General features: G+C 35.6%; 1 long non-coding RNA gene across 1 annotated transcript in view; it reads left to right on the forward strand.

The window, feature by feature from the left end:
* Positions 1-355: 355 nt before the first annotated feature.
* Positions 356-23,937, forward strand: part of LOC116757100 — a 44,563-nt gene continuing 20,981 nt past the window's right edge. The window contains exons 1-2 of the long non-coding RNA XR_004350828.1: positions 356-409; positions 18,951-19,102. This is a non-coding gene — a long non-coding RNA (uncharacterized LOC116757100). The remainder of the gene's footprint in view (positions 410-18,950; positions 19,103-23,937) is intronic.

Genomic DNA, 23,937 nt, shown 5'->3' on the forward strand with positions numbered 1-23,937 from the left:
TGAGTTTACTTCAAGAGTATATGCAAGAGTAACTATTAGTGCATTTTTAAACCTAATTTTCTACATTATGTAAGTGACTTCAAAATACACAAGCATATTTTTAAAATTTTTCAATCAGTTATCAATTATAATTCTAGTGTCTGTATATTATATGAGATAGACATTTTCTATTCTGAATCAATGAATATGCTAGAATGTCTCTCAAGTGGTGACTCCCCAAACTTGGAATCTTTGGTAGTTTACACAACTTCTAAACTAAGCTGGGAACTACATTTTTTACATTTCTTTGGTACTTTTCAGTATGTGTCATAGCATATATTTTTACAGCATTCTTCAGGTTTTCTGAATCAAGCTTAGACATGTTTACTAGCAACAGACTCAATCCTTCTCTGAAAGAACACTTTTGAAGGTAGGTGAGAGGGGATTTGTTTTTGGATGGCAGTCAAATCCAGAGTGGGTTTTTTGCTGCAATGTTTTCAATGCGTAGATATTTAGTTATAGAAAAAAAGCCTGAGACTGAGGTCTGTGGTGTACTTGCTCATTTGTTTGTTTCTGAAGAGAGATTTGGGGTTTTTTTCAAAGTGAAGTTTTTCAAAGTGGAGGCATGATTCATCACAAAACAATATCAAGATATTATCTATATTTCCATTTAAAATAAGTAATCATTACAAATCATACAAATTCGTCTTTGTATTTGGAAGTTTGTTAGAAACATTTGTCATATCACACACCAGAGATTTTAAACATGAGCCCTTTTACTTTACACAAATGTTGGTATAGTTAATAATAAGCCAATAAATTCAAACAACTGAGATAAGCTTAGTACAGTTAAGACCACAAATTTCAGAGTCAAACACACCTGGCTCAGTTGCAATTCTGCCGTTTACATGCATGTAACTTTGACCAGTTACCCCAAAGCAGTAATTCTTAATTCACTTATCTTCAAAATGTGGATAACAACTGCATCTACTGAGTTCAGTTATTGGAATAATAAATGACAAAGTTTATGTAAAGCACTTTGAACAGTGCCTGATACAGGAAAAAAAGCTCAAAATATAGTAGTTATAAACGAGGTGAGATAAAGTTGTATTTTTTAATAAAATCAAAATTTAACACAGAAGGCATAAATTTGAGTGTTAAGTATTCTATATTAAAATTCAATTAAGGTCAAGATAGTTTACGTAGAAAAAGTCCACAGAGTGGTGCTTCATTCACCAAAACTAATGTTTTTTACAACAACAATAGCAAAAACAACAGAAAACATATCATAACTTATAGTAAAATACCCATTTGCAACTTAAATTTCCACAAACATTTTAAAGGCATACGGTACTTGTTCACCCAATTAAAGGAAAAGCTGTTTTTTCTTTATGCTTTAACTTAATTTCTTAGAGTGATTGTTCTTGTGCTTTGGTGAGTTGAAGGAGCTTTGAAAGTTAAGGAAAGAAGCGCAAATATTTAAGACAAAGAAAAAACTTTTCAGGTAATTGCAGACTCTATTAAAGCCTTAATTGAAGGGCACTAAGAATGAGATTTTAATCAAACTGCTATTTCAACCAATTTATTAATTGGCTCCAGGATTAGGCTGTAATGTGCACTGTTAAGATGTATGTTTGTGACCTGAAAACCCTATGACGATATCTTACTAATCTTATCTCAGGGACAACCAAATTGAAATGTACATTTTAAAGTGGTCTTCTATGTTTACAGGGATAATTGTAGATCTTGTAATGAGCATTGATCATTTTATGCCTGTAATAACTAAGCCTACAAAATAATATAATTTGAAATTCAGCAGACACTTGTTGAGTGGCCGGATGCTTATAGATATTTTGATTCATCTAAAGATGAAAGCCATGTTCTTGATGTGAAATGTAGTTCAGACAGGAGTTACAGGAGATGGCCTATTGTAGAACACAGTGCTTATAATTAACAACACAGTATTGTGCATTTCAAAATGTGTTAAGAGGGAAAATTTCATGTTAATTTTTCTTACCAGAAAAAAAAAAAAATAATGAAGGGACACAAGGAAACTTCTGAAAGTGATGGATTGTGGTTTTGGTATCATAGGTATATTCATATATACAAACTCATCACATTGTATACAGTTTTGTGTATTTTGGGTATTAAAAATACCATAATAGAGCTTAAAAAATAAAAGAAATGAAGTACTGCATTCTTGGCAGGAATACAAAAAAAGAGAAAATTGTTAGTTAGATACAAATAAAATTAATCTTGAAGATTTTTAAAGATAATTGTATTACAAAACCCAAAGGCATTATCAAAATACATAGAACGATCCTATAAATTCCAATCTGAACATTGAATATAGGGCCTTGTCTTATTCTTTTCGGGTTCTAAAAGAAATACCATAGATTGGGTGATTTAGAAACAATAAACATTTATTTCTCACAGTTCCGTAGGCTGAGAAGTCCAAGATCAAGTCACTGGCAGATTCAGTGTCTCATGAAAGCTCCTTCCTAACCATACTTCCTTCCTTTTGCTGTAACCTCACCTGGTAGAAGGGATGAAGGATCTTGCTGAGGACTCTGCCCTTATGACCTAATCACTTTCCAAAAGCAACACCTCCAAGCAACATCACAATGGAGGTTAGATTTCAACATATGAATTTGTGGGGGGTTGCAAACATTAAGCCTATAGATGGCCTGTTTTACCCTGAACTTGTCGACCAATAGATGGCCCTTCTGTATTTTTGGACACACACCATCAAAGATACAAAAAAACAACCTCACATAGTCTTCCCAATAAAAATATAAGAATGCTTCAGAGTGAAATGGATTTTCCTCTTTTTATAGATTATATGTTACTTTGTTTGAAGGCAAAATGGGCAAACTGAATTTCCTTCTAAATTCCCTTTCTCCCAGATGATTTTAATACTAGCTTATATTATTAGCCCACTAGATAATCAGGAAAAGAAATACTCCTTTACCTTAAATATCATTTTTTGAATTCATGACATGTTTTAAAGTCTTTGGAAAACACAAGCAAAAGACAATTATGAATTTTCTAGTGTCTAGTTTCTCTCAGCTTTAGCAACAAGAATAGCACCAGACCAGGAGTCTCAGGCTGTCAGTGATTTGAGGCTTGTTTTTAGTAAGAACAGATTTAATTTTCTTGTTTTTTTCTTTTTGGGGTGAATAAAGATGGAGGCTCTGTCATTGCTGAGTACATTAATCATGGCTTTTTATTTTTGGTATTTCTGAAACTTTGACATCTGGGGCCTTGCTGATTCTAGAGAGACTGCTTCTCCCAGGGTTAGCCAGTTCCTAGAGACAGGAAAGGACTTGCCTGTAAGTACGCCTTTCATATACAAACCAACCAACCCAGAACCCATATTCCATCCACCTCTTGTATCAGCCTCTCACAGGGCTCTTACAGTCTGGGCCATTATTCCCTGCCTCTAATCACCCATGGCCAGGTACCAGACAGCTAGAGAGCTGCTGCAACCTGGAACCCACTGAAATTATCCAAACTAGCCAATCCTAAACCTGTTTACCCTGCTTTGTCCATTCCTTCTCAGGGAAACCACAGAGAAAGCTTTGCCCATGCTTTCTTCCTACCCCCTGCTCCCTCTGCCTCCTTACTAAACTTTTTGCTTCCCCAGATGTCCCCTGCATCATGTGGCATGCCTCCCCCTCTTGGAAACTGTGAGCAAAAAAACCATCTTTTCAGTCTCCATATCTGTCGGCCTCACCATAACTGAATAATAGTAAAATCTAGAAGTTAAAACAATGAATATAAAACACTTGTACTATTAAGAAAACAGATATTGCTTCCCACTTCTAGGCATAATCTGACTTTGTAGACATACCTAATAGTAGAGTAAAAAATGTTACTTTAAGTAAATGTTTTTAATAGTTTCATGCTTTGTATAAAACCGTCAAACAGCTAGAGGTCCTGCTGCCAATGCAGTTCATTCACGTATGCAGCAACAGCTCATGCTGCACTTGGCTAGAAGCAACGTGATGAAAATACTACCTGAACATTCCATGATAAGCCCCCTTTTCAAGGTATTACCTTAAGAATTAAAGGTTCTTTTACTTTCACCTATAAGGAAAAATTACTGATAGGCACAGGAGCAGTAAGCACTGGTTTATATATAAGGATGCTTTAACTCAGCTTTGTTACTGTAAAAATTAATTAATATATGTGCAAACAACACATAGACTTCCTATTTGTCAAAATTCTTTGACATTAAAGTAAACCTTATGTTTCAGTTTCACTTTATCATTCTAAACGTTACCCTCCTTTCCTATCCAAGTCCTCAACCTTTGCATTTTTAAAGTTGTACTTATTCCAGCCGTATTCAAGAACAGGTTTCTAAAAAAATGCAGAAACAAAAAATGATTTTCTCACCTCTCAATATGCCTGCACACAGACCAGCCTGACAAACTAGCTAATGAAACTTAATAGATACCATGGGTTAGACTATTTTACTTATTACCTTTTCAGTAGGTTTAAGTTCAAGACCTGAATGATACTGGACATTTGCTGGCATTGATGGATATAAAAACTACCTATGGATCATTTTAAGTACTTTTATAGCCACCACTTCTCTTCGTCATTATTAACTAATCTCTGCATGGCCATCAGTTTCTACATAATCAGTTAAATAAAGAAAGCCTCATGTGGTTGAGTAGATCAATATTACTGACTTATCAGAAAGAGACTGATATGTCTATAATGAGTTCAGAAATGTTTTAAAGCTAATATATTATGAAAATAATTGTCCATCATCAGTACTTTGGCTAAATAGCATAATAATCATCGACCAACCACCCACGGATAGTGATCTGAAAAGTGTTCCTTCACTTTGACCAACTTTATCTGAACGATGAATCAATTTTTAAACTGCCTTAATTCAACTTCCTCAATTTCTCTTGTTCTGATTCTCCCCTTTCTAAAAGAAGGTCAGGCTGTCTTCATGTTCCTCTGAACTGCTGCAGTATCTTTCTAGCTAGTCACTTTATCTGTATTCTCATCCCATAATAAATTCCTTCTTCAGAGTCCTGCAAGAGAAATAGGGCTAATATGTGTGAGGAGGTTTTTCCCATGCTTAATGTTCTTCAGTGATTGCTATTACTTAATGTATATTGTAGCAGCTTCTTAACATGGCAAAAATGGCCCTTTAAAATCCACTGCTTGCACATGTTTTGTACAATATGATCCAACAGTAATTGACTTGCAGATTCACAAACATGGAATGCTCACGTACATCTCTTGCATACCTCGTTTTCTCCTCTTCAAATGCTGTTTTACTAACATTATTGACTCACAAACCCTCCCATGACATTTTTCGTGACTTCTCTAGAAAATTTGGTAATTTAAAATGGTAAGTTAGAAAAAAAGATCACAAAAAGTTTGATACATCCACCCATTAGGAGATGCAATATGTGTCTCTGCCTTTGAATCTAGGTTGTGACTTCTACAACCAATGGAAGACAGTAGAAGTTGTAGCCTGTGACTCCTAAGGCTAGGTCCTAAAAAGTCATGCAGCCTTTTTCTGCATCTCTTGAACTGTCATTCTCTAGACACTCGCTCTCAGGTCCCATCCACTATGTTATGAGAAACCCTAGTCCATGTGGAGGTGACAAGAGTAGGCATTCCAGTCAAAAGTTTCAGCTGAGCCCTGGCTTTGAGTTATGATGGGTATCAGTAAGGTGAGCAAAAATGCCTCCCAAACGATTCCAGCCTCCAGAGTTTCCAGTTACCCTCAGGTATCAGGACTTCCTTGCTGAGGTCCCAGACAGACTTGAGCAGAGACAAGTCTGCCTGCTATGCCCTGTCTGAATTCCTGACTCATGAAGTCCAGAGCAAAATGATATGATTGTTGTTTAGACCACTAATTTGGGAGTGATATTGTTTAATAAGTAGCAGCAGATAACTAGAAGAAAAAGCTTATTAAATCATGAAGGAAAATTGAGCTTTTTTATAAGCCAAGGAGAAAAAAACATAGTTATAAAAAATGAATTAATAATAGACCAGAAAAGGAAAACAGCATGGTTCTAGAGTCTACCAGAAAGGTGGGAAAAACAGGGAAGAAATAAAAAGTTGCTGGTAAGGTGTCTTGGGATCTATAGATGACTCTCAGAAGAAATTCAGGATCTGAATTTCTGTGACCAGCAAGAGTAGAAAAGTTATGCAACAGCAAGTAATTATTGAGTGCCTAGTGTGTTCCAAATACAAATTACCCCCTCCCCCACACACTCACATATATATATCAATTTTTGTCACCCACCTTAATATTCTTCATTGTCATATTCTCATACTTCCTTGACAGTCCTTTGCACATTTGGAAAATCTTTTCAAAAGAAGCTTTTCTAATATCTTATTATTGCTATTCAAGACATTGTTGCATTTGATTTTTCTTAAATTACAGTTAATGATGCCTGATTCCTCATCCACTCACTGCTCCTTCCTCATAGACAAAATTAAATGTGGCTGCTGGTGGTTTACAAAGAATATTTGAGAAATGTGGCAAAATCTTGCAGTCAACCATCTGTTCAAGGAACTGTTTCTTTTCAAGGAAAACATAAAGCTTCTCAACAGTTGAGACTCATGATTTCTTACCAGCAGAGACTGAGAAGTGTCCAGCAAGATACAGCTACTTGCTCTTCTAATGAATGCTCAGAGTCAATGAAGGAAGCATGGTTGTAGGAACACTTTAAAATATCTTCTAAACATTAAATCAAACTCATTTTCCACTTTCTCTTATACATGTTTTAATACAACCACGATTGTGGACTTGTCTACCTGATAATACAAATGAACAGTTAAATCTTCCAAGTCTTTTTTCCCATATTGTCTTCTTGTAATGGATGGTAACTTCACAGTTGCCAGTTACCACAAAAAACATCTCCAGGTGTTTGTATGAAAAAGTGGATATATTGAACATACTATTCAATCCAATAAGTATGTTGAGCTATGAAGCAGATTTCTGAAAACATAAAATGAAAAAATATAGAGATTATGTAAAGAAAAATGCAGGTAATTTATGCCTTTCCACTTTCATCCTATCTTCTTAGGCTACTAGTGTCTCTTCTATTGTGTATTCTTTAAATTCCTCCTGTTGGTGGAAGCTGTGTCTATCCTTGTTTCTTTACCTTCCATTCTCTTTGAGTATATCCTCATATTTTTCTCATATCTGGCAACCTCATTGTATATAGGGACCACTATTTTCTTTTACTTGACTTTTTAAGTATAAAAATTATTTGAGGATTTCTTCTTAGACTTCTCTCCTTAGTTCTTTTGAAAATGTGTACCCTTTCCCACAATTTTCATCACTGTTATCTTTCTGCTAATTCTGAAAAGGTTAATATAGTATTCCCAAACTTATATCCAGCAGTCTGTATACCAATGTGGCTTAGAGTCATGTTTTGTTTATTCCCCACAGTTACTTAATTTTACTGAGTAGTTTCCTTATCAATAATTTAAAAAGGAAAGCCATGTAAATTTCTGGCTTATGTTAGAAAAGCAGGGTCTACAATTGCAAGGGCACCAATCTGTTGAAGCTGAGCAGCAGCTACCTCCTTCAGAAAGACACATTCTTTCATGGTGCTGCACTCCCCATGGCTTTATTGTTTTGAACATAGCCTGTTACTTCAGTAGTCCCTGTAAGCATTTGAGTCTGCAAGCCCTCTTTTAGTCCATATCTTGAGGGCAAAAGATCTAAACCTTCATTTCCAGCTGTCAGTTGAACAGCTTCATTCCAAAGTCTTGCATTGATCCTTACACATAAAAGTTTCCTAGCTTGGTCTGGTAAAAATGCTCTTAGATACCAAGGCTGGAAGCTATGTTTTTTGTTTGCTTGTTTTGGTTTTGGTTTTGATTTCTTTTTTCTCTCCTATTGGCATTGATTAATAGTGAGGACAGGTCTTATGGATTCAGCTTCTATATTTCCTCTGCTAGCTCCTCATTACCTCTTACCAACGAACATTAGAGATTCTAAGTGATCCCCCCACAAGAATTAATCCTATGTGTCTTCATTAGATTAACAGTCCAAATGTATATTCTTTTTTTAATTAATTAACTTTTTATTGAGGTATAGGTGATTTACAATGTGTTAGTTTCAGATGTATAGCACAGTGATTCCGTTTTTTGGTTTTTTTTTTTTTACATCTTTATTGGAGTATAATTGCTTTACAATGGTGTGTTAGTTTCTGCTTTATAACAAAGTGAATCAATTATACATATACATATGTTCCCATATCTCTAGCCTCTTGTGTCTACCTCCCTCCCTCCCACCCTCCCTATCCCACCCCTCTAGGTGGTCACAAAGCACCGAGCTGATCTCCCTGTGCTATGCGCTGCTTCCCACTAGCTATCTATTTTACGTTTGGTAGTGTATATATGTCCATGCCACTCTCTCGCTTTGTCACAGCTTACCCTTCCCCCTCCCCATATCCTCAAGTCCATTCTCTAGCAGGTCTGTGTCTTTATTCCTGTCTTACTCCTAGGTTCTTCATGACATATTTTTTCCCTTAAATTCCATATATATGTGTTAGCATACGGTATTTGTCTTTCTCTTTCTGACTTACTTCACTCTGTATGACAGACTCTAGGTCCATCCACCTCATTACAAATAGCTCAAAATGGATTAAAGACCTAAATGTAAGGCCAGAAACTATCAAACTCTTAGAGGAAAACATAAGCAGAACACTCTATGACATAAATCACAGCAAGAGCCTTTTTGACCCACCTCCTAGAGAAATGGACATAAAAACAAAAATAAACAAATGGGACCTAATGAAACTTCAAAGCTTTTGCACAGCAAAGGAAACCATAAACAAGACCAAAAGACAGCCCTCAGAATGGGAGAAAATATTTGCAAATGAGTCAGCTGACAAAGGATTAATCTCCAAAATTTATAAGCAGCTCATGCAGCTCAATAACAAAAAAACAAACAACCCAATCCAAAAATGGGCAGAAGACCTAAATAGACATTTCTCCAAAGAAGATATACAGACTGCCAACAAACACATGAAAGAATGCTCAACATCACTAATCATTAGAGAAATGCAAATCAAAACTACAATGAGATATCATCTCACACCAGTCAGAATGGCCATCATCAAAAAATCTAGAAACAATAAATGCTGGAGAGGGTGTGGAGAAAAGGGAACACTCCTGCACTGCTGGTGGGAATGTGAATTAGTACAGCCGCTATGGAGAACAGTATGGAGGTTCCTTAAAAAACTACAAATAGAACTACCATATGACCCAGCAATCCCACTACTGGGCATATACCCTGAGAAAACCATAATTCAAAAAGAGTCATGTACCAAAATGTTCATTGTAGCTCTATTTACAATAGCCCGGAGATGGAAACAACCTAAGTGTCCATCATCAGATGAATGGATAAAGAAGATGTGACACATATATACAATGGAATATTACTCAACCATAATAAGAAGCCAAATGTATATTCTTAATCATACTACTACCTTGCTCAGAAAACTTTTGGCAAATTTCAGTTGCCTTCAAATTAAAAAGAAATTTATTAACTTAGCATTCTAAGCCATTCAAAACAGGAACCAACCAATGTGTTCTTAGATCAGAACATTTTAGAACAGGCATGATCTTGATGATTATCCAGGTCAATTTCTTGTATGCGTCACTGAGAAAACTAGGTCTGGAAGGGCTAAGTGACTCACCCATAATTCAACAGATAGTTGGTGGAGTGACGATCAAAACTTAGCTGTCCAGAATAAGTTCTCAGGGCTACTTCCACACTCATCAACCAAAGTACTTGTTCTAGCCGAAAGACTCGTTCCTGGCCTTTATCCCGTTCATCACTACTGATGTCTGAACCAGTGCTGCCAGGACTATCTCAAAGGTACCTCCCTCCTTAGAGGTTTTGCTCATCTCTTCCCTTTGCTCATAGAGTGAGATATGTCTTAAAGTAAATTATAGATTGTAATTTTGTTAGAGCATTCACCATGTTCTCTGTTACACTTAGCAGCCTACTTCTAGCTATCTACTCTCTCACAAGCACACTGAAGAAGAGACCGCACTCTTGTAGCAACTGGCACAGTGTCTTGAACCTAACAGTGTGAATTACCATTGAATCCCCAGCCCAGCCTCTTTTCTCCTGCTCAAGCTTACCTTCTGCTAAGGATGTCTGTTATGATCTGCTGATTAGGGATTCCTCCCTCTGGCCCAGAATGAGTCTCTTCCAGTTGTTTCCCATGTATTTGTTTCTTTCACACTTGCAAATGATAAAGGTTATACTTTTGTTTTTGTTTTTCTGTAGCACATAACTGATTTCAGTATAACTTTAATCCCTTTAGCCTTTAAAAATGTAGATCAGGAACATTAACTACTTGTGTTTTCAGTACCATTAGTGACTTGCAGAGGTATATAAAACATCATCACATGTCTGAAGGGGTACAGCTAATATAAATTATGATCAAGAGTTGTTCAGCCACACAGTCCCGAGTCTCTGAAAGTCTACCAGGGTTGTGTTTGTGGAAAATTTATACTATTCCTCTGGCACCTGCTATTACACCCTAAGAAATAAACAGTTTAATAGTTACTTAGCTTAATATCTATTACTAAGTAATTTTAATTTCATCAAACTGTTCATTCCAGTTATAGCTCCATGCTGTCTTATGAAATTTAATCAAATATTAATTTGAATTCAGTTCGTAACACTTCTAGTTATCTCTTCATAATTAAACTCTCGCTTCAAAAAGAATGAAAAGAAAAGGAATGTACTTATGTCTAGAATTGCCTGTCTGCTGCTTCTTTGTTTTGCTGAAAAACATAATAATTAATGCTGAATACAATAATGATCTATCATATTTTTAGATATACAGTTGAAGGTATTTCATATTTTTATTTGAGATGCCTGAGGTTGATACAAATTAACCTTTTTTAACTTTAACCTATGCTATCTTCCTGATAGATGCATATACAAAGCCTTATTTGATCATTATATTTAAAATTAAAATTGTCACAACTACCCATTCACTTAATATTTTAAAATATTTCATAAATGAGGGTAAATATTATAAAATATTTAAACGATTGCTTATTTTCTTCATGGTTTCTGCATCATTTTTGTTTTGCATTGCCTGCTAATATCAGGCCTTTTAAAATACACTTTTTCTTTTTTTTAAATTTATTTATTTTTGGCTGTGTTGGGTCTTCGTTGCTGTGTGTGGGCTTTCTCTAGTTGCGGCTAGTGGAGGCTACTCTTCGTTGCGGTGCGGGGGCTTCTTACTGCGGTGGCTTCTCTTGTTACAGAGCACAGGGTCTAGGCGCGCAGGCTTCAGTAGTTGTAGCACACCGGCTCAGTAGTTGTGGCTCGTGGGTTCTAGAGCGCAGGCTCAGTACTTGTGGCACACGGGCCTAGTTGCTCCGTGGCATGTAGGATCTTCCCGGACCAGGGCTCAAACCCATGTCCCCTGCATTGGCAGGTGGATTCTTAACCACTGAGCCACCAGGGAAGCCCTAAAATATACTTTTTTATATTTGAGATGCCTAATTTCACTCTCAGATCTCTTATAAGCACATTAAAGGCAGGGACTAAGTTCTACTAGAAATTAGCACAATGCCTTGAACGTAACTGGTGCTCAACGAATATTTTTTGAATTGTTATTGAACCCCAAGCTCTACCCTTCCTTTATTTCAATTTTACCTTCCTCTGTAGTTTTCTATTACTGCCTGCTACTTAGAAATAAGCTCCTTCCCAGAGAAACACATATGCAATCAAAGTTTTTAATCAAGAATAACAAGAACAGGGCTTCCCTGGTGGCGCAGTGGTTGAGAGTCCGCCTGCCGATGCAGGGGACACGGGTTCGTGCCCCGGTGTGGGAGGATCCCACATGCCGCGGAGCGGCTGGGCCCGTGAGCCATGGCCACTGAGCCTGCGCGTCCGGAGCCTGTTGCTCCGCAACGGGAGAGGCCACAACAGTGAGAGGCCCGCGTACCGCAAAAAAAAAAAAAAAAAAATAACAAGAACAAATGTACAATTTTAGTTCTCAGGAATACTGTAATTGCTATATATGAGCTTAATTAATCAAAATGTGTTAAATCACAAACTTTCAGTATTTTACGTGACCTTGATTCAGTAGACATATATAATGTGCACATGGTGGCAATAACTATAGGCCTAAGGATCCAAAGATGAGTAAATCATGGTCCAGATCTTGAGGAACTTATGATATACTGGGCAAAACAAACATATATGTGTTATAAGAGTGATGTGTACAGCATGCCATGGCAACAGAGTGGTGGGACTTGACTGAATAAGCCTAAGGATGTAAGGGAATATCACAGTGAGAAGTTACCATTTGAGATAGATAGGTTTAGAAAGCATAAGTAACCATTCACTTGGAGGGGAAAAAGGTAGAGGAAACATTTTTGGCAGAGAAATTATTAGAAACAACAACAGCAAAAGAGCTATAAGAGAGCAAAAGAATGACATGGTTTGACATTGCAATGACCACACTTGAAGGTTAAGTGGAATTAAGGGTTGGGAGCATGAGGAGACACGAGAGCGTAAAGTACTTAGAAATGAAACATTTTAACATCACATCGGCAATGAAGATCTACTGAACATTTTGATCATGGATAATCATAAGATACAACGTGTGCTCCAGAGTCCACATAAGACTTACATTAAAGTGGAAGACAGATGTTAGTTAAAAGAATGTTACAATAGTCCATGTATAAGATGAGAACTTGAACCAGGGAAGATTTTTAATGTTTGATTTATTTCTTTTCGATTAGAAACAACAACAAAAATGGACATATGAAAACATTTTTAAAAACACTCTAGTGTTTTTATATCCAGAGATGTCTCTGTTCACCTATGTATAAAAATTTTTTCCACAATATTTTCAATAAGTAGCACACATCCAATAACCATATGCTGGTAAGTGAATAAAGAGTCTGAGTGATAAGTAAATGAGTTAAGTGTTAGTATAGGGAGTACATTTACACCTACCTCCGTATGGAGACATTTGTTTTGATACTTCTCATTACACTAATAGGCACACTGAAGTACAGTCCATCTAATCCTTCTTGTCTCCTAAGTAGTCAGGTTGTAATGTTCAACATCCCGCTTTCTCTTTGATAGTGGGGCTTCTTAATTCTATAACTCTTATTCCCAAGATGATCCATTATTCATGTTCTTCTGTCTATTGTGACTAAGCTAGAGAAGTTTGAGTCCACTTTTGGTATGAAGCCATCATATTGACCACTTAACGTAGGCACCCAAAATAGTTTATTCTCTCAGTGTCTACGGGACACTTCCTGTTTAACACCATGATCCATCCCCAGCCAATAGTAACTCTAGATAGCAAATAAAACCATCACTGATTTGGCAGACAATATGACGAGTGTGAGAATGTTTCACATTTTCACCATGTGCATGAGAGCTTTAATAGCTGTCAAAAAATGCAGTGTTACTGTTTTAATGTCCATTGTGTCACTGAAAAGGAATATATCAAGCTTTTAATTTTCAATATTTAAGTAGTCAATCAACAAAAATACTTCTTGTAAACAGAGTTGTAAGTAATAGAAGGCATTTTCCTTCCTTTAAGTTAAAGTATAGTTATATATCTCAACTTAAAATATAATTATATATATGAACATTAATTACTAATTACATATGTTAAAATTTTATTATTAAATAATTATTTTGATATTAAATAAGAATAATATATATTGCTGAAAAATATATGTATATATACACACATACAGAAGTGTTTATTCTGAGCTCTCTGGAAATTGCCCTTAATTAGAGACATCAGCCTTGCCCAAGGCACTCTCCCTTCTCAGGGGCAGCTTAAATCTAATGACTGCTTAATACAGTACTCAGCCCCCTCTATGCAATACGGTAAACCTCTGAAGGACTTTCCAAACTTCAGGGCTCCCTGTGGTTTTGACTAAGACCTATGTTGACATTGCATTGCCACAAACTCCTTCCTTTTTCCAGTACTGCTTCCATCCTTTCCCTCATGGAAGTGTTGATCCTAATAGCTTATAGTTGATAGATTATCCTGATGAGGATGCACATAATTCACCTTCAGTTCATGAAAAAGAATAAAGTTGGGGACTAGCTGAGTCTAGTATGATGAACAAACCATAGCGTGGTGGGAACCTTGCTTTCTCATCTATTGTTTTGAATAACTGAAATAAATTTTAATGTTAACCATATATATTTAAAATATGATATAAGGATATAGAATAGATACTTTATTTATTCATTAAAAACTTATTCAGTATCTATCATGTTTCCAGTGTGTCTGTTAGGTGCTGAGATTAAAAGAATAAATTACAAATGGCCCTTTCTTGAAAAGACATGCCATGTACAGGAGCCAGCTGATTTACAGAAATCTTTAAATAATGAGCTGATATCATATAATTATAATAGCATATAATTTAGAACAGTTGTTCTCCAAGTGTGGTCCCCAGACCAGCAGTATTAGCATTACCTGGTAACTTGCTGCCATTGCAAATTCTCAGATGCCACCCCAGGCCAACTGAATCAGAAACTCTAGGGTAGATCCCAGCAATCTGTATTTGACCAGGATGTCAAATGATTCTGAAGCTCTTTAATGTTTGGACATCAATCCTTTAAAGGGTAATAATGAAGGAAATTTTGAGAGTAGTAATTTAGTTTTAATTTTTCTTTATGAAGGCAAAAACTAATTTGGACTAAATGTGTGTATATCACTGCAGTATATAACTGTTTCTTAAAGGAAATTGGACAAAAAACAAAATTGAATCACCTAATTAAAATATCCCATCCTTTAAAATATTTTTACAAAACTTCTAATAAATTGTAAATACAAAAAGCAAACAAAAAGAAAATCAATCCAAAACAACAACAAAAAACTCTCCTTTCTTTGCTGACACCCTAACGGGAGTTTTTTTTATCGCAAGGCTCTCTCCACATGATATGTCTGTTACCCTGGGAGGGATCCTTTTAAGTCTTATTACTATTGAGTTAATGAGGGTATTTAGACTGACTTTATAAGGATAGGTTCCTAGACCTCAATTACAATGTCTGCAATTCACCTTGGTTCAACTCTATCACTATTAGGAAATAATAACTTTGTGTTATGGATGAATAAAGATTAAGTGGAAACAACAGTCTTCCAAATGTATTTTGTGACTTTTATTTTGGGGGAAACGTCTTGATTAAAATGATTGAGGAAAAGCCACAGTCTTATTACATTAATGATTTACTGGAGATGACTCCTTTTATTAAATATAGTGTGGTATTTGCAGTTATAAGGAACCCAGTTCAGCATAGATTGTAGAGTGCCCAAAATATTCTGTATGCTTCCATATTTATTCTAGCTTCCATTACAGTTAAAGTGGGGCTATGAATTAGTTGCCTGTAGACAATGGCCTGTGAGAAGATAGTAAAGTGTATCACTTCCGGTCTCAACTGCTTGAGGATAATGAGTCTTCCCCGTTCTCTGTTCCCTTGCCCCAGGAACTCTTTAATGCCCTATAATGGCAGCATCAAAATATAGAAGTCATCTGAATTCTTGAGTTACCAGATGAACATTTAATCTATATTGTTACCTAACCCATATAAGATCTTGAGAGAGAAACACAACTTTGCTATGTTAATTCACTGAGATTTAGAATCTGTTTCTATAGCATAGCCTGACATCCTAATTTTCCTGATCATCGTTTGTAGCCCTTTTCTTAATAATAACTAATAGGACATAGAGCTTGCTCTTGCTTGAACCCTTCTATGGAGGGTTTTTTGTTTGCTTGTTTGAATAGATTTTTTGAATAGATAACACATTCATATGATTCATAAACTAAAAACAGATTTTCCTTTAAAGTCTGACAGGTTGGGGTGTGTTAAGCATGAGTGTGTTCCCCACTGTGCATGTGGTGGGGTTGTTGTACGGTAACCCTACTGGGCCTTGTGCTGGAAAAACCACTTACAGCAGAAACGTTAGGTTACCCAAATGTCAAAGACAAGACTAGTCCAGTCTCCTATATGCATATCAGGAGCTCTTTAGAGCAGAAGTAGATAAACACTTAACTCTTTTCTTTTCACCACGGAGTATGCTGTGGACTAAATTGTGTTCTCTCAAAATTCCTGTGTTGAAGCCCTAATCCTCACTGTGACTGGATTTGGAGACAGGGCCTATACAGAGGTAAGAAAGGTTAAGTCATAAGGGCAAGGCCTTAATCCCATAAGATTGATGTCTTTATAAGAAGAGAAGGAGATACCAGAGAGTTCTTTCTCTCTGAGTGTGAACAGAGGAATTTTGATAGCCGTTTTCTTACAAAGATCTGCTTTAGGTCATTTGTTGTATCCATATCTGTTTTTCAATATGTTGGCTTGAGGGTGATGAAATATGATAACAACTCACCTATAGTTCTTTTTTCACAGATTATTTTAATCCCTTTGGGGCAATTTTAGGACCATTGTTTGAAATAGATACTGATTTAGAATCTTTGTATTCCCAGTACCTGATGCAAGGGTCTGATTGTGCAACAGATTTCTGATGTACTTTGAGAATACGTGGAACACTCTGAGACATTTTGAGGTCCCAATACAACTTTTCTCCTGAAATGATCCATCCTGAAAGAATAACTTGGAGCCCTATCCAAGGCATCTACACATCTTTTCATACACAAGAAAGTGTTGTGTATGGTTTGCTTTTACTAAAATAAATCTTGGATGTGATACATGTAGTGTGATCAAGATATTATGATTGCTATTCATTAATTTAAAAAAGCACTTATTGAATGCCTGTAATTGGTCCTAGGAACATAGCAGTAAAAGAAATAAACAAAAAAAAACCCTCTGAATACTGGACCTCACATTTTAGTTCAGAGGAGTCAACAGCAAACAAAAATTATATATATATATATATATATATATATGTTTATATACATATACATAAACATATATACATCAAGTGGTAGTAAGTGCTATAAATAACGTGACATATCATCCCTTCCATAAAAACAGAGTGCTACCTACCATTATTTAAAGACAAAATATGATAAATCATTAATATTTAGCAGAATAAATACAATGATCAATTTTAATTATATATCATTAATACTCCTTTTAAAATATACTTTTTGAAGTGGGGTTAACTTGTAAGTATATTACTCAATGTACCCTCCCCTGCTGAGTTTATGAGGTCTCATTTCCTCTATCGGAGACTCATGAAGTTTCCCTTCCTTAGCTAAGGACAGTGAGAACTCTCCATCCCAGCATGTCACAAACCAGTTCTGGGAAGCTTCCTTTAATTGCCTTCATCTTGGAGAAAGAAAAAAAGTTCCCCACCTCCCTCTGAGTGTTCCTCTCTTTCTTAACTTCAATGCAGTTTTTATAAAAGGTAACAGTTTGCTTATAAATTTGAAATTTGTTTGTGTGTCCTGGGGCGAGGGTTCTAACACAAGTGAAATTTACATAGCAAAGTAATTCCCCCATATAATTATTTTTTTTTCTAGTGAGATAATTCAACTGACTACTTGTGGGAACATTTTGAAATACTTAACTTAAGAGGTGTCTTTTTTGGCCACTTCCCCTTATCCGTTTAAAGGTCTGCATCAGTAAACTATCCCAGACATTTAAATGTACGATTTGATCAAAATGGGGAGGTATGCCACGGAGTCTTTGCCCATCCACACTTGCAGCAGAGGGCCAAAATATAAGATGTAAAAGAATTAAACAAAAGAGATAGAGCATCACCATTTTCCTTCCTGCCTTCTAGCTTTTGTCCCTCTCCCACCCGGCCCCCATATACTCACTTTGTTTTCCTTTCTGTTAGATAACATCTTGCCTTAGGAACTGTGACTTGCTTATAAACCACAAGGCTTGGAAAAATAATTCTGGGAAAAACTGTTCTGATGGTTATTGTAAACCCAAGCAAAAGACATGACCTGCAACTATGAGTTTTGCTTAAAGTCAAAAATCACAGCCTAAATCAAAACCATAAAGGCAGCTACTCAGCTCTCCCTATGCTGTCAAAACTGACTGCTTCAATTAGGAAGCTACTACATCTTCAGATGCTCTGTTTCACAAGAGCTGAATAAATTCTTTAACCTCTATTTGAGTCACTTAAATTTCTTTTGAAAATTCAAGATCAGAGAGTTCAGGGCATAGGCACTAAAATTTTCACTGGGGCTTGAAGGCAAACGATAGGTGAAGCATAAGACTTTAGCACTGAATTACATTATGCAGTAGTATAATGTGTATTCTTATTCTTTAGAAATTGCCTTAATTGGCTTGAGGTCAAAACAAACTGTAAAGGCATAGTTCTAACATTCATACAGAAGTATTTGTGGAATTGTCATACCTGATTGGAGCAGGAATCCTCTATTGTTTTATACATGCCTTTATAGTAGGTATTATGGTAACTGATTCCTCAAAGACATAAACACAGCTACAACAGTCCAAGAAAATGTATCAGTGTTACGAAATACAAGTATATCTTCATTGTAGAAAAATGACATAACCACTGAAATGATAAACCAGGAAGAATTTTTTAGTGCTTCTAAGTCCAATGCTATGGAACATCCTTTTCTGGTAGGCAATGTAGCAGATCAACTGTAGTTTCCATTTGTGGAACCAGAATTTGACAGACAATGGATATTTCTGAAAGATTTACTAAGTTAACTTTATCATTAAAGTAGGTATATCCAAGATTGTAGATATCTTCATTTTGTTTACAATTCTCTTAGGAACAATGTTGGAATGTCCAATTTAACGTTTCTCTATGTGTATATATATGTGGGTGTTCATACATTTGTCCTAGGTATTGAATTTACTCTTTAAGTTGATCTCTGGCTCAATTTATACAGTTTTGAATTTGTGAACAGGCCATCAGAACAGAAGAAACAGTGACATCCAATGTAATTCTAAGGGAAGAGCTGGTAACACATCATTTAGAACTACAAATGTGCTTTTTGTATTTTCTTTTTTGTAGAGAAAGATACATGGGAAGAAGAAAGGAGGGAGGGAGAAGGAAAGAAGGAATGAAAGAAGGAAAGCAGAAAGAAATATAAAGGGAAAAAAAACTCCAGAAGAGAGAGAACATCTAAACGAACAAAGATCTCCTGATCCAATTGTGTACTTCAGGTGGGCTGTTATCTTTCATGACTTTTAAAATCCTAATGATAATGGGACACTCTGCAAAAGCTACAAACTGTAGACTACTAGAGTTTTATAGTAACATGATTTATTTTATTTGGGCAATTTGTGACGTCTGCACAGAGTTTTAAAATCAGTAGGATTAGACGTGTACTCTTGCTTAGCAGGATGCAAGCAGCTTAGCAAATCCATACACATACAGCACACTTAAGATTCAGCACTTAAGTAGGGTCCATAGCCAGTGGCTATCAGATATACATTGATTTCAAAATTAGGACAATTTGAAAATTCCTAGAATCATAAAAACTAGTGTCTTTTAAAATAATTACACAATAAGTAAGAAAAAAGACTGTCCAGGGATTAAATTGGTCCAAATTGAAGATATTAACTCAGCAGAAATGGAATCTGTGCTCAAACTCAAGCTATGCTGATTTAAGAGAATAGGGCTGAAAGAAGAAACAGGGGTGGGGGGGAAGGACGTTTGTAATTGTTTCTTTGAAAACTATTACAAAACTGTTTATCATAAAAGTGAAATGATTGCAAAAGTATTTCCAAATTACCTTAAGATTAATAAAAAAGAAAATGAGACTCAGGCAAAATGAATGAGATGAGGCTGTTCTAGCTTGACTCAGAATTAGACTTTCAGTGTGAAGTACTGCAAAAGAAAGCTAAATATATTCAGAGAGGAAAAAAAAATCAGCAGCTAGTATTATTTCTTTTGGGGAAGTGGGTGATGGAGATAGAATGACCATCTGGTAGCCAAATCTCTGTAAAGGGACATTTATCAATGGAACAGAAGGACTTTAGCTCTGAAAACTGGTTGCTATGTTTGTGGAAAAAGCACCATTTAAAATCTTAGCTTTTATATTTCATGAATCTTTTTTTACATAAGAAAACTCTGGTTGGAAATGTTACTCTAAGAATTTGTTGCATCCTATGTGTCTTATGTTCATCCACACTATGAACCTGCTTGGTTAGACGTCAATAGGTTAACCTTGGAAGAGCGAAGATGCCAGGAGAATAAAATATTTTACCGCAGTGCTATTCCTCTTCTTGTCCATATTGCACATGCTAAATTACACCTACCTCCTTTTCTCACAGTGCCCCACAATGGTTCTTTTTCTCCTCTTCCCTTCCCCCCACCATATGGTCCTATGATTGCTTGCAAATGTTTTCAATATGTTCCTACTTACCTTCTGAAGAGAAGGATGGTTCCTCTTGGTTCAGTTTCATTCAGTACATTCTGGGAACGCAAGCTAAACTTAATAACTAATTTCCACCTAAGGAAACCAGTCAGGGAAAAATTAAATATGCAAACATTGTGTGGGAAAACTTCAGTAAGTTAAACTTACAGGGTTTTAATCTGTGGGAAAGTTAGGATTAAAAATATGTTTTCTGCTATGTATCTACAGTAATCAAGACGGCATTGTATTGGTGAGGTATAGACACATGGATCAAGGCAACAGAAACAGACTCCCATAAATATAATCAACTGTTTCTTTTTAAACAAAGATCAAAGAAAATGGCTAGTCTTTTCAATAAACAGTGCTAGAACAATGAGATGTTCATGTACAAAATAAAGAATCAAATCTGGGTTTCTTAGGTCACCTTCATTATTTCCTTCCTGTATACATTTTCACATATGAGGTTCCTAATAACATATGAACCAATCGATACAGATCAGGGAACCCTTGAATATATGTTTCCAGATCTATTCTACACTGATCTGTAAATTTCCTTCTATCTTATCTAGGCTTTAAGTCTTTAACAATGGTTTTCAGCTCAGACTGAGATCAAGGCTTAAAATCAATCGTAATGGGCTTGCTCTGTTCTGAACTAGCATTAACTTTAAGAGACAATTTATCTTTGTGAGTTTCTGGTCCCCCAGAACTAAAAGGAAGTGGGTTAGAAAGAGGAGTATAGGAAGAGTACATGGGGACTTCCCTGGTGGCACAGTGGTTAAGAATCCACTTGCCAATGCAGGGGACACAGGTTCGAGCCCTGATCCAGGAAGATCCCACATGCTGTGGAGCAACTAAGCCCGTGTGCTACAACTACTGAAGCCCGCGCTCTAGAGCCCGTGAGCCACAACTACTGAAGCCCGCACACCTAGAGCCCGTGCTCCGCAACAAGAGAAGCCACCGCAATGAGAAGCCCGTGCACAGCATTGAAGAGTAGCCCCCCTTGCCGCAACTAGAGAAAGCCCGCGCACAGCAATGAAGACCCAACGCAGCCAAAAATAAATAAATAAATTCATTAAAAAAAGGAAGAGTATGTGGAGGGACATATATATATAATAAGGCAAGAGCAAGAGTAGGATAAAAGTCATGTTCAGGTTACAATGTGGAAGGTCTCAAAGAATGTTATACATTTTCACAGATTTTACTTGTTTTGTTTAAGGGAGATGTTCAGGATGCAGTGTTGTTATAAAAAATTATTTAGGAGCTTCCTCAAACCAGTCAAGAAATGGAGATCACTAGGCGTTTGGAATTTTGTTCCCTTTTTGTTTTAAGATATTTCTCAAATGAACAATTTTATTTATATGGAAAGTTCCCTAAATCCTACTGTAATTTAAAATTATCTTTGATAAAATTTTGCCACTTAGAAATATAAAAATTGGAGTTAAGATGTGAAATACATGTTTTTTAAAAAGCTAGAATCTTACTTGGAGGAGACATACACTTAAAACGAGAAGCAATCCTGAAAGAATGGCAATGGTTGATTTTATATATATATATATATATATATATATATATATATATATATGTTGCTGGGACACTTCATGGCTTAGGCTCCCATGCTATTGGTTAGCTGTCTGAAATTTAAGATCCAGCAAATCCAGCGGATGGAAATTTTGGTGATAGGATCTATCACTAAGTCACACTCTCAGAGACCAAACAAACAAGCAAACAAACAAACAAAAATGAGGAAAATTCTCATATAATTTAAATAGAAGACCTAAGCCAAAGTTTGTCTTCTGAGGACTGCCTACTACAGCAAGAGAAAACATGACATTGAAAGAGCATTGGAAGTGTTTTAGAATGGGGCAGTCAGTAATATTTATAGGATTTTGGGTTCTGGGCTAGAATGAGTAAATAAGATGGGGAACATCTGTGATATAACTGTTCAGTATTTGAATACACAGCATCAAAAGATTCAAAGTGAGACCTAATAAGTAAATTGGTATTTGAAAAGTGAGTTGTTTGACCAGATGAGCAATATATTGTCCTGATAGGAGAGAGTTTTGCCCAGAAGTAAACTATTTGTCCAGATAAATTGGTTTACAGTAATTTCCTGAAGCAAACAGTTAAGCCATGTCAATACAGATGGTCTTAATTTTGGGTCCTAATAGTTACGTTTTGTGAACAAGGGTATCTTTAGTCTCATATGTAAGAGGGAAAAAAAAGCCAAAATGAAGGAAAACCACATACTTTGAAGCCCTGATTCAAATTCCAGTTTATCTGCCTTCTATCTGACCATCAACAGGTTCATTGATATTCTGAAACCAGACATATAATGTTTATTATAACATGCACGTTTTTTAAAAGTCAATGTTAACTTAATAATGCATGTAAAGGGTCTAAACCAGTACCTGTCATATAAAAGTTTCACACGAAAAGCAGTTCCTTCCTCCTTGAGAGGGTTAAAATAAAACCAAGAGGAAAAACAATATTTATGTGCCTTGGATGTAGGGGATAACATCATACATTTTCTTTTATGTTCAGAAGGAAGACTTCTTTACATATATATTTGTGGTACTCATTAAATTATGTTGACTGATTATTGCCATGTGAGAAAGTTTACTAGTTACAAAACCTTAGAATATTTCAAGAGTATATTTATGACAGTTTATCAAGTTAAATTTATTTTTGGGTTACCTGTTATAAAATTTATGTCATAAATTTATAGTTTGATGAGTTTAAGGAACAATTATACAGTTGTTCAGTTGTTACCATGAGTATGGATATACAACATTGTACTTATCCATCACATGTTGCTTGACATTTTGGTTGTTTTTAGGTTTTGGCTGTTAAGAATAATGCTTCTATAAATTTCCACATAAAAATCTTTCTTTGGATGCATGTTTCTTATTTCCTAGTAATTACGTTTCTATATTATGTGATAAGAGTAAGTTCATTATTTTTAAAAGTTGCCAAACTGTTTTCCAAAGTGACTGTATAATTTATATACATATATTCCTACCAGCAATGTATGAGGGCTCCAGTTCCTCCACATTCTTGACAATATTTGGGTATTGTCTATTTCTAATTCTAGATAGTGAGTTTGTAGTGGTATCTTACTGTGGTTTTAGTTAGCATTTTCCTCATGACCAATATTGCTGAACATTTTTTCATAAACTTATTTGCTACATTCATAACCTTTTTTTGTGAATTGTCTTTAACTCTTTTGCCCATCTTTTAATTGGATAGTTTATTTTCTCCTTTTTCGGTTGTGTAAGTGCTTAGTATATTCTGGATACAAATCTTTGTTTACCTGTGGTATGCAATTAATTTCACCCAATCTGATTTGTCTATTCATTTTCTTAAATGTTTCTTTCAAAGAACAAAAATTGTAAATTTAACAGTGTCAGATTTGAATATTTTTTTCCTACGGTTCAAGTTGTTTGTGTTCTATCTAAAAAGTCTTTGTATAATACACAGTTCATATATTTTCTCCAGTTTCCTCTAGAAGTTTTATAGTTTAACTTTGACATTTAGGTCTGTGATCCATTTTGAGATAAATTTTGTTTATAGCGAAATGTCTTTCAGTTTCAATTTTTAAGGATAGCTTTATTAAATATAGAATTATTGATTGATAGAATT

This window comes from Phocoena sinus, chromosome 7 (genome assembly GCF_008692025.1).
Source record: "Phocoena sinus isolate mPhoSin1 chromosome 7, mPhoSin1.pri, whole genome shotgun sequence".
In the NCBI taxonomy this organism is placed as follows: Eukaryota; Metazoa; Chordata; class Mammalia; order Artiodactyla; family Phocoenidae; genus Phocoena; species Phocoena sinus.